The 7,168-nt window shown below is 43.1% G+C and overlaps 1 non-coding gene across 1 annotated transcript; it reads right to left on the bottom strand.

The window, feature by feature from the left end:
• Window positions 1-1,651: 1,651 nt before the first annotated feature.
• LOC127140225 (5S ribosomal RNA) lies at window positions 1,652-1,770 on the bottom strand. The gene has a single exon (XR_007810589.1). It is a non-coding gene; the product is annotated as a 5S ribosomal RNA (ribosomal RNA).
• Between the last annotated feature and the right edge of the window lie 5,398 nt (window positions 1,771-7,168).

Here is a 7,168-nt window from a genome sequence, read left to right as displayed (position 1 = left end):
CGTCCACTCTCCTCCTCCACCGTCTCCAGTGACCAAATCCTTCCTCCGCCAACTCCATCTCCATCTCCCTCCGCCACCAGTACCTCCTCCTCCGCCACCACTCCCCCGTCCGCTCCTCCATTTTCCGTCAGCTCCTCTGTCAACTCCTCTCCGTTAATGGAGACGTCAGAGTAGTGTGCTTCCCCTCTAAATGCGGCCGACGCTCCACACACACATAATGTCTGTTTTTCCCCACATTCTCTGCATTTCCCCATTTCTGTGCATTCACGTGCATAATGTCCTTGTTTTCCACACTTAAAGCACGTGAATGTCGGACAATCCCTTACCACGTGACCAGGCTGAACACATAGCCTACATACCTTTATTTGTCCATCATGTATAACCCTAAAGTGTTCCATTCCTCCCGCAGTCACAAACTTTGTGGAGTAGGGCAATGATTTTACCGTTTCTGTAAATTTCACCTTCAAAAACCTCGTTCCGTCAGCAATGTCAGTTCCCGGCCACATTCTTCTTTTAATAGGTGAAATGTCCTTCACCCCCCAGTCCCTTAATTTCTCCCGGATTTCCTCATCTTCAATATAAGTAGGCAGATTTAGAAATGATACCACCAGTTCATCATTTCCTAGTTCCTTTCCAATTATTCTGCTTTTCTTTATGTTGACTCCATCCAACAGCTTTTCTTTGCCTCTCTCGTCTTTCATCGTCAGCTCGTATTCTTTCTCAGATTTGAATCTGCAACCTATGATTTCTCCACACTCATCCCTCACTCTTCTCAGTAGCTCAATCATTGTAATTTTATCTTCCCCATCGATCTCAGCCAACAATGTCAGTCTTCTTTCATAAGTTCTTTTTTCTTTGTTCCCGTCCTCCACGTGCCGTGCTCCATTCGCCGGTCTAATATTCCGCTCCATATTTCCCGTCTTTGAATATCAAACAAAAAGCAGAGGAGCTCCCCTAAACAGCAAAAGCTGCTAGGGGATTACCACCTCAAACAAAATCCTAATTTATACAATAAATAAACTCCTTCTTTTCAAACGAAATATGCAAAAAAAAAAAACAAAAAAAAAACGAGAGCACTTCAGTCTCTGTGTCTCCGCTGCAACACACACACACTTCCTGCTCCGCCTACGATGCTCAGGGTGGTGTGGCCGTAAGCCACAGCAGCTGCTGAAGACAGACCTTTTATACGTGCCAAAATAACACTGGCAGATCTGTTATTTCACATAGCAATCAACAATAATGGGGATTTTCTCTAACAGTCAACAGCAAAACTAAGAAATAACTACTCCACCCAACAAGAATTTTCCGTATGGCCTGATCAAACATTTGGCTCTGTTCCAAGTCCATTTTCGTCCGAAATTGCTCAAAACGTACATCGGTGAGCCACACGTCCTTGTGGACGACGTATTGGGTCATTGTGCCCAAAACCCAGACTGCGCTCATTCATTCGGCAGCGGTGCAGACTTTACAGAGGTGACTTTCCAGCGCCTAATACCCGATTGCCGAAAGCGACGTGACATAAAACAGAAGTGCAAAACAGAGCGTGAAATACAGGCTGCAAAATAAAAGTAGTTTTGGCATGCCCTGTCTCAACTACAGAGGAAGCGGCATTCTGCTGTTGTAAGATAGGCAGGAAAAGATGGGGACAAAAAGCTTACGGCACCTGGTATTCCCAGGCGGTCTCCCATCCAAGTACTAACCAGGCCCGACCCTGCTTAGCTTCCGAGATCAGACGAGATCGGGCGCGCTCAGGGTGGTGTGGCCGTAAGCCACAGCGGCTGCTGAAGACAGACCCTTTATATGTGCCAAAATAACACTGGCAGATCCGTTATTTCACATAGCAATCAACAATAATGGGGATTTTCTCTAACAGTCAACAGCAAAACTAAGAAATAACTACTCCACCCAACAAGAATTTTCCGTATGGCCTGATCAAACATTTGGCTCTGCTCCAAGTCCATTTTCGTCCGAAATTGCTCAAAACGTACATCGGTGAGCCACACGTCCTTGTGGACCACGTATTGTGTCATTGTGCCGAAAACCCAGACTGCGCTCATTCATTCGGCAGCGGTGCAGACTTTACAGAGGTGACTTTCCAGCGCCTAATACCCGATTGCCGAAAGCGACGTGACATAAAACAGAAGTGCAAAACAGAGCGTGAAATACAGGCTGCAAAATAAAAGTAGTTTTGGCGTGCCCTGTCTCAACTACAGAGGAAGCGGCATTCTGCTGTTGCAAGATAGGCAGGAAAAGATGGGGACAAAAAGCTTACGGCACCTGGTATTCCCAGGCGGTCTCCCATCCAAGTACTAACCAGGCCCGACCCTGTTTAGCTTCCGAGATCAGACGAGATCGGGCGCGCTTTTTTTAAAAACTCAGCCCATACACCAAACACTTCCTGATAAAAGCAAGGTATTTTGTCCATACACCCCTTTTTCAAACTCATAAAAATCCCATCCTCCCCACATCCCCCACTATCAAACAAATACTGCCTAAAAAACACCTTCCATCCATAGTCTATCTCTCCATATAAATACTTCTGCATCATTTTAGTTCTTAATGCCCTCCATTTAGTTTCTATATCCATTAGCTTCAAACCACCATTACTCACACTACCAATCAATGTTTTCATAGAGATCCTAACATTCTTCCCACCCCATAAAAACTTGCTTACCACATCTTTTAAATCATTTAGAACCCAGACTGGCATCTCTAGAGCACCTAGGACATAATTTATTTTTGACAGCAACAGCGCGTTTACCACAATTACTCTTCCTTTAAGTTTTAACTGTCTCAGCTTCCAGAAATTCAGAGTATTTTTTATCTTGTTTAGTACACCCGTCCATGTTACATCTCTAGCTTCTTTCTCTTTTAATCCTATATTAATCCCCAAAATTTTTATGTAATCCTCCTTAATTTTAAAGGGCACCGTACACTCATTTTTATCCACATTTCCAAAAAACATAATTTCAGATTTTTCAATATTTATTTGAGCTCCAGATGCCTTCCCGTACATTTCTAAATCCCTTAACACATACCTTACACTCTCTACATCTCTTACTGTAAAATTAGTATCGTCCGCATACTGATAGATCAAACTCTTTTTCCCGAAAGGGATGTCAATACTTTTAATCCTCTTGTCCTGCTTTACTAGCAATGCTAATGGTTCTGCCGCAATACTGTACAGTATTGCAGATAGGGGACACCCCTGTCTTATTGACCTCCCCAATGCAAAAGCCTCTGTCAACACCCCATTAACTTTTACACAACTTTTTGCATTCATATATAATAATTTTAACCAAGATACAATCCTTTCCCCAAACCCAAATCTGCTTAATGTCTGCATTAAATATTCATGCTCAACTCTGTCGAATGCCTTGTTTAAGTCTACACTCAGCAATATCCCACCCACACTGTTCATATGTCTGACTACATCCCTTACAGAACAAATTGTGTCTGTAATATCCCTCCCCAGTATACTATAACTTTGTGTCCATGAAATAATGCTCCCCACAACCGCTTTTATTCTATTTGCTAGAACTTTAGCTAATATTTTATAATCACTGTTTAGCAAACTTATAGGCCTGTAATTTTCCAACCTACACGCACTCCCTCTTTTCTTGTAAAGGATGGTTATTATCCCCAATGTCATACACTCAGGTACCTCCTTCCTTTCTTCCATACATTGAAACACTCGCAAAAGTATAGGTGCCAATATATCAGAAAAAGCCCTGTAAAATTCATTTGTTAAACCATCCGATCCAGGACTTTTGTTAGCTTTAGCTTGTTCTATCGCCACTTTAATTTCCTCAATTGTTATCTCCCCATCACACATTTGTTTGTCCTCCTTTTCCAACTTAACCTCAATTTTGCTCAGAATTCTGTCTAACATTTCCTGATCAATGCCTTCTTTTGTGAATAATTTCTTATAAAAGCTCTCAACTTCCTCTAAAATACCAACAAAGTCATTCACTCTCTCCCCTTTTTCATTTTCCAACTCAGCAATAAAATTATTCTTCTGTCTTCTCCCCTCTAAGTTAAGAAAAAATTTGGTGCATTTTTCCCCCTCCACCACATATTTTGCTTTACTTCTTATTACAGCACCCATACATTTTTCTTTCATCAAGCTCTCTATTTCACCTTGCAACTGCAGCAATTTTGTTCTATCCTGATTCTTATCCCCAGCTATTCTTTCTTCCTCCCTTTCCAAACTCTCTGTTAACTCCCTTTCCTTTTGCTTCCTCAAGAAGCTTCTTTTCTTACCATACCTTATGCTTATCATCTTTATTTTCTTCTTTACCATTCCCCACCATGCACAAATATTTTCCACGAACAAAGGATTTCCTTTTTCAGTCATTAAACAATTAATAATGTTTTTCCTGTACTCCTTCTCCTCCAACAGGCTAGCGTTTAAACACCATACCCCCCCTCCCTTCCTACCCCTATTGTTCCCCAAATGAAATGAAAGTACTGCATGGTCACTCATACCCATAAACACATATTTCATCTTCCCCAACAAACCAAAAATATTCCTTCTAACTAAACAAAAATCAATTCTGCTTTGCTTCATGTTTCCCAGAACTATTTGCCTTCTTGAAGCCTGCCTTTTGTAAGGATTTTCTTCCCTCCAAATGTCAATCAAATCTTCACTCGAAATAATATTATTTAACACCTTTCTTGAACTGTCAGTTTTAAAAGCTTCAACACTACAGGCATCTAGTCTAGTGCACCAAACATTGAAGTCCCCCACTATTATACTGTTCCCTTTAATTACGCCCCTCATCTTCTCAAAGTAGTCCCTCCTCTCCGTTTCCACATTCGGAGCATAAACGTTAATTAAACGATAAACCACATTCTGCAGGTCAAACTCAATTATCAATAACCTCCCCTTATTATCCTTAAATACTTGTTTTACATTATTTACACACCCCTCTTTAATCAAGATAGCCACCCTACATTCCCTTTGCCCCCCATGATTCACAAAGACACCCCCCCTCCACATCATTCTCACTCTGTCCATAAGTTCCTCCGTCCAGTGCATCTCTTGTAAACATAGAATGTCTGAATTAAGCCCAACAAAAACTCGCTCTGCTTTCCCTTTATCTCTCAGTCCATTACAATTAAAAGAAGAAATTTTAATGCGGGCACTCATAATGTAAAAAAAAAAACAAAAAAAGAAAAATCAGCAGAGCTTTTTCTATGCCTCTCATTTCTTTACATTAGTCTTCTCCTTTCCTTTCTTCTTCCTTTTCAGCCGTCGTATCATTTCCTCAGTAATGTCCATCTCCTCCCCGCTGCTCACCACCACCTGCGCTCCGCTGGGATGAGCACTCATCAGCGTCCCTCTCCTCTGAACCGCCCGCCCCTCCACCACCAGTCTCCTCGCTCCTCTGGCTTTTCTCACCATCCGCAGCCTCGCTGATCACAGGCTTCCCTGAGCCAGCATGTTCCATGCTGCTGTCCAAATCCTCAACCTCCCGCGACCAAATCCAACCGCCGCCGATCTCCGCCGCCTCCCTCTCCTCCGTCGGGTCTCCCTCTGCCTCTGCCTCTGCCTCTGCCCGCTCCTCCTCCTCCTCCCTCTCCGCCGTCAGGTCCACCTCCACCAGCTCCTCTCGACTGGAGGAGATATCGGAGTAGCGCGTTTCCCCTCTGAACGCAGCTGATGCTCCGCATACACACAACACCACTTTCTCCCCACAGTCATTGCATTTCTCCGTCCCCTGACACTCACGCGCATAATGCCCCTGATTCCCACACTTGAAGCATTTAAACGTCGGACAGTCTCTCACCACGTGCCCCAACAAAGTCAGTTGCCTCTCGTAGACTCTCATTCCTTTGTCTCCGTCTTTCACGTGTTCCTCCGATCCATTTTCCATTGCCATGCCGTCAGTCAAAATTAAAGGGAAATTTCCCCAAACAGCAGATGCTGTCTGGGGATAAAACCCACGATAGAAAAATAAAAATAAAGACCCAGCCGGATCTAGCTCTCCAAATTAAACAAAACTCAGGAAAAACTCTATCTCACTACTTCTCTCTCAGACTCTCACACACACAACCTGCTCCTCCTCCTGTTCAGGGTGGTGTGGCCGTAAGCCACAGCGGCTGCTGAAGACAGACCCTTTATACGTGCCAAAATAACACTGGCAGATCTGTTATTTCACATAGCAATCAACAATAATGGGGAACAGTCAACAGCAAAACTAAGAAATAACTACTCCACCCAACAAGAATTTTCCGTATGGCCTGATCAAACATTTGGCTCTGTTCCAAGTCCATTTTCGTCCGAAATTGCTCAAAACGCACATCGGTGAGCCACACGTCCTTGTGGACCACGTATTGGGTCATTGTGCCGAAAACCCAGACTGCGCTCATTCATCCGGCAGCGGTGCAGACTTTACAGAGGTGACTTTCCAGCGCCTAATACCCGATTGCCGAAAGCGACGTGACATAAAACAGAAGTTCAAAACAGAGCGTGAAATACAGGCTGCAAAATAAAAGTAGTTTGGGCGTGCCCTGTCTCAACTACAGAGGAAGCGGCATTCTGCTGTTGTAAGATAGGCAGGAAAAGATGGGGACAAAAAGCTTACGGCACCTGGTATTCCCAGGCGGTCTCCCATCCAAGTACTAACCAGGCCCGACCCTGCTTAGCTTCCGAGATCAGACGAGATCGGGCGCGCTTTTTTTTTTTTTTTAAATTATAAAAAATATATGCAAACAATAACACATTCAATTCAAACAAACATCACACAAGAAAAGCAAACCCCTACTCAAACAACAGAAGCTAGCAACCAAATCAAAACAACACAGTAACACACATAACTATACATCAAAATTTAACAACAAATTCCCACCATCATCCAACCTTATCACCTCACTTTCATCCACAAACCATATCATAAATTCATCCTTCTTTAAATACTTCCACATCATATACACATAAACCCTCACCCGTGCAACAAACAGACCCCATATTTCCAACTTTCTCCCTTCAAAATGCATTAAATTCCTTCTGTTCCACACAGCTTGCCTAGCCAAACTAAGCATAATATTCAATAAATTTACACTGTTACCCTTCTTTTCCTTATTCAAACCCAATAAAAAAATGCTCCTCCACTCCCTCCCACCCAGAATCCCCTTGTCCCAATTTTTACCCACCCAATTTAAA

Source organism: Lates calcarifer, unplaced genomic scaffold, assembly GCF_001640805.2.
Source record: "Lates calcarifer isolate ASB-BC8 unplaced genomic scaffold, TLL_Latcal_v3 _unitig_2587_quiver_2623, whole genome shotgun sequence".
Lineage (NCBI taxonomy): Eukaryota > Metazoa > Chordata > Actinopteri > Centropomidae > Lates > Lates calcarifer.
Note: the sequence above shows the minus strand (reverse complement) of the source record. Positions and strands in the feature narration are given on the sequence as shown.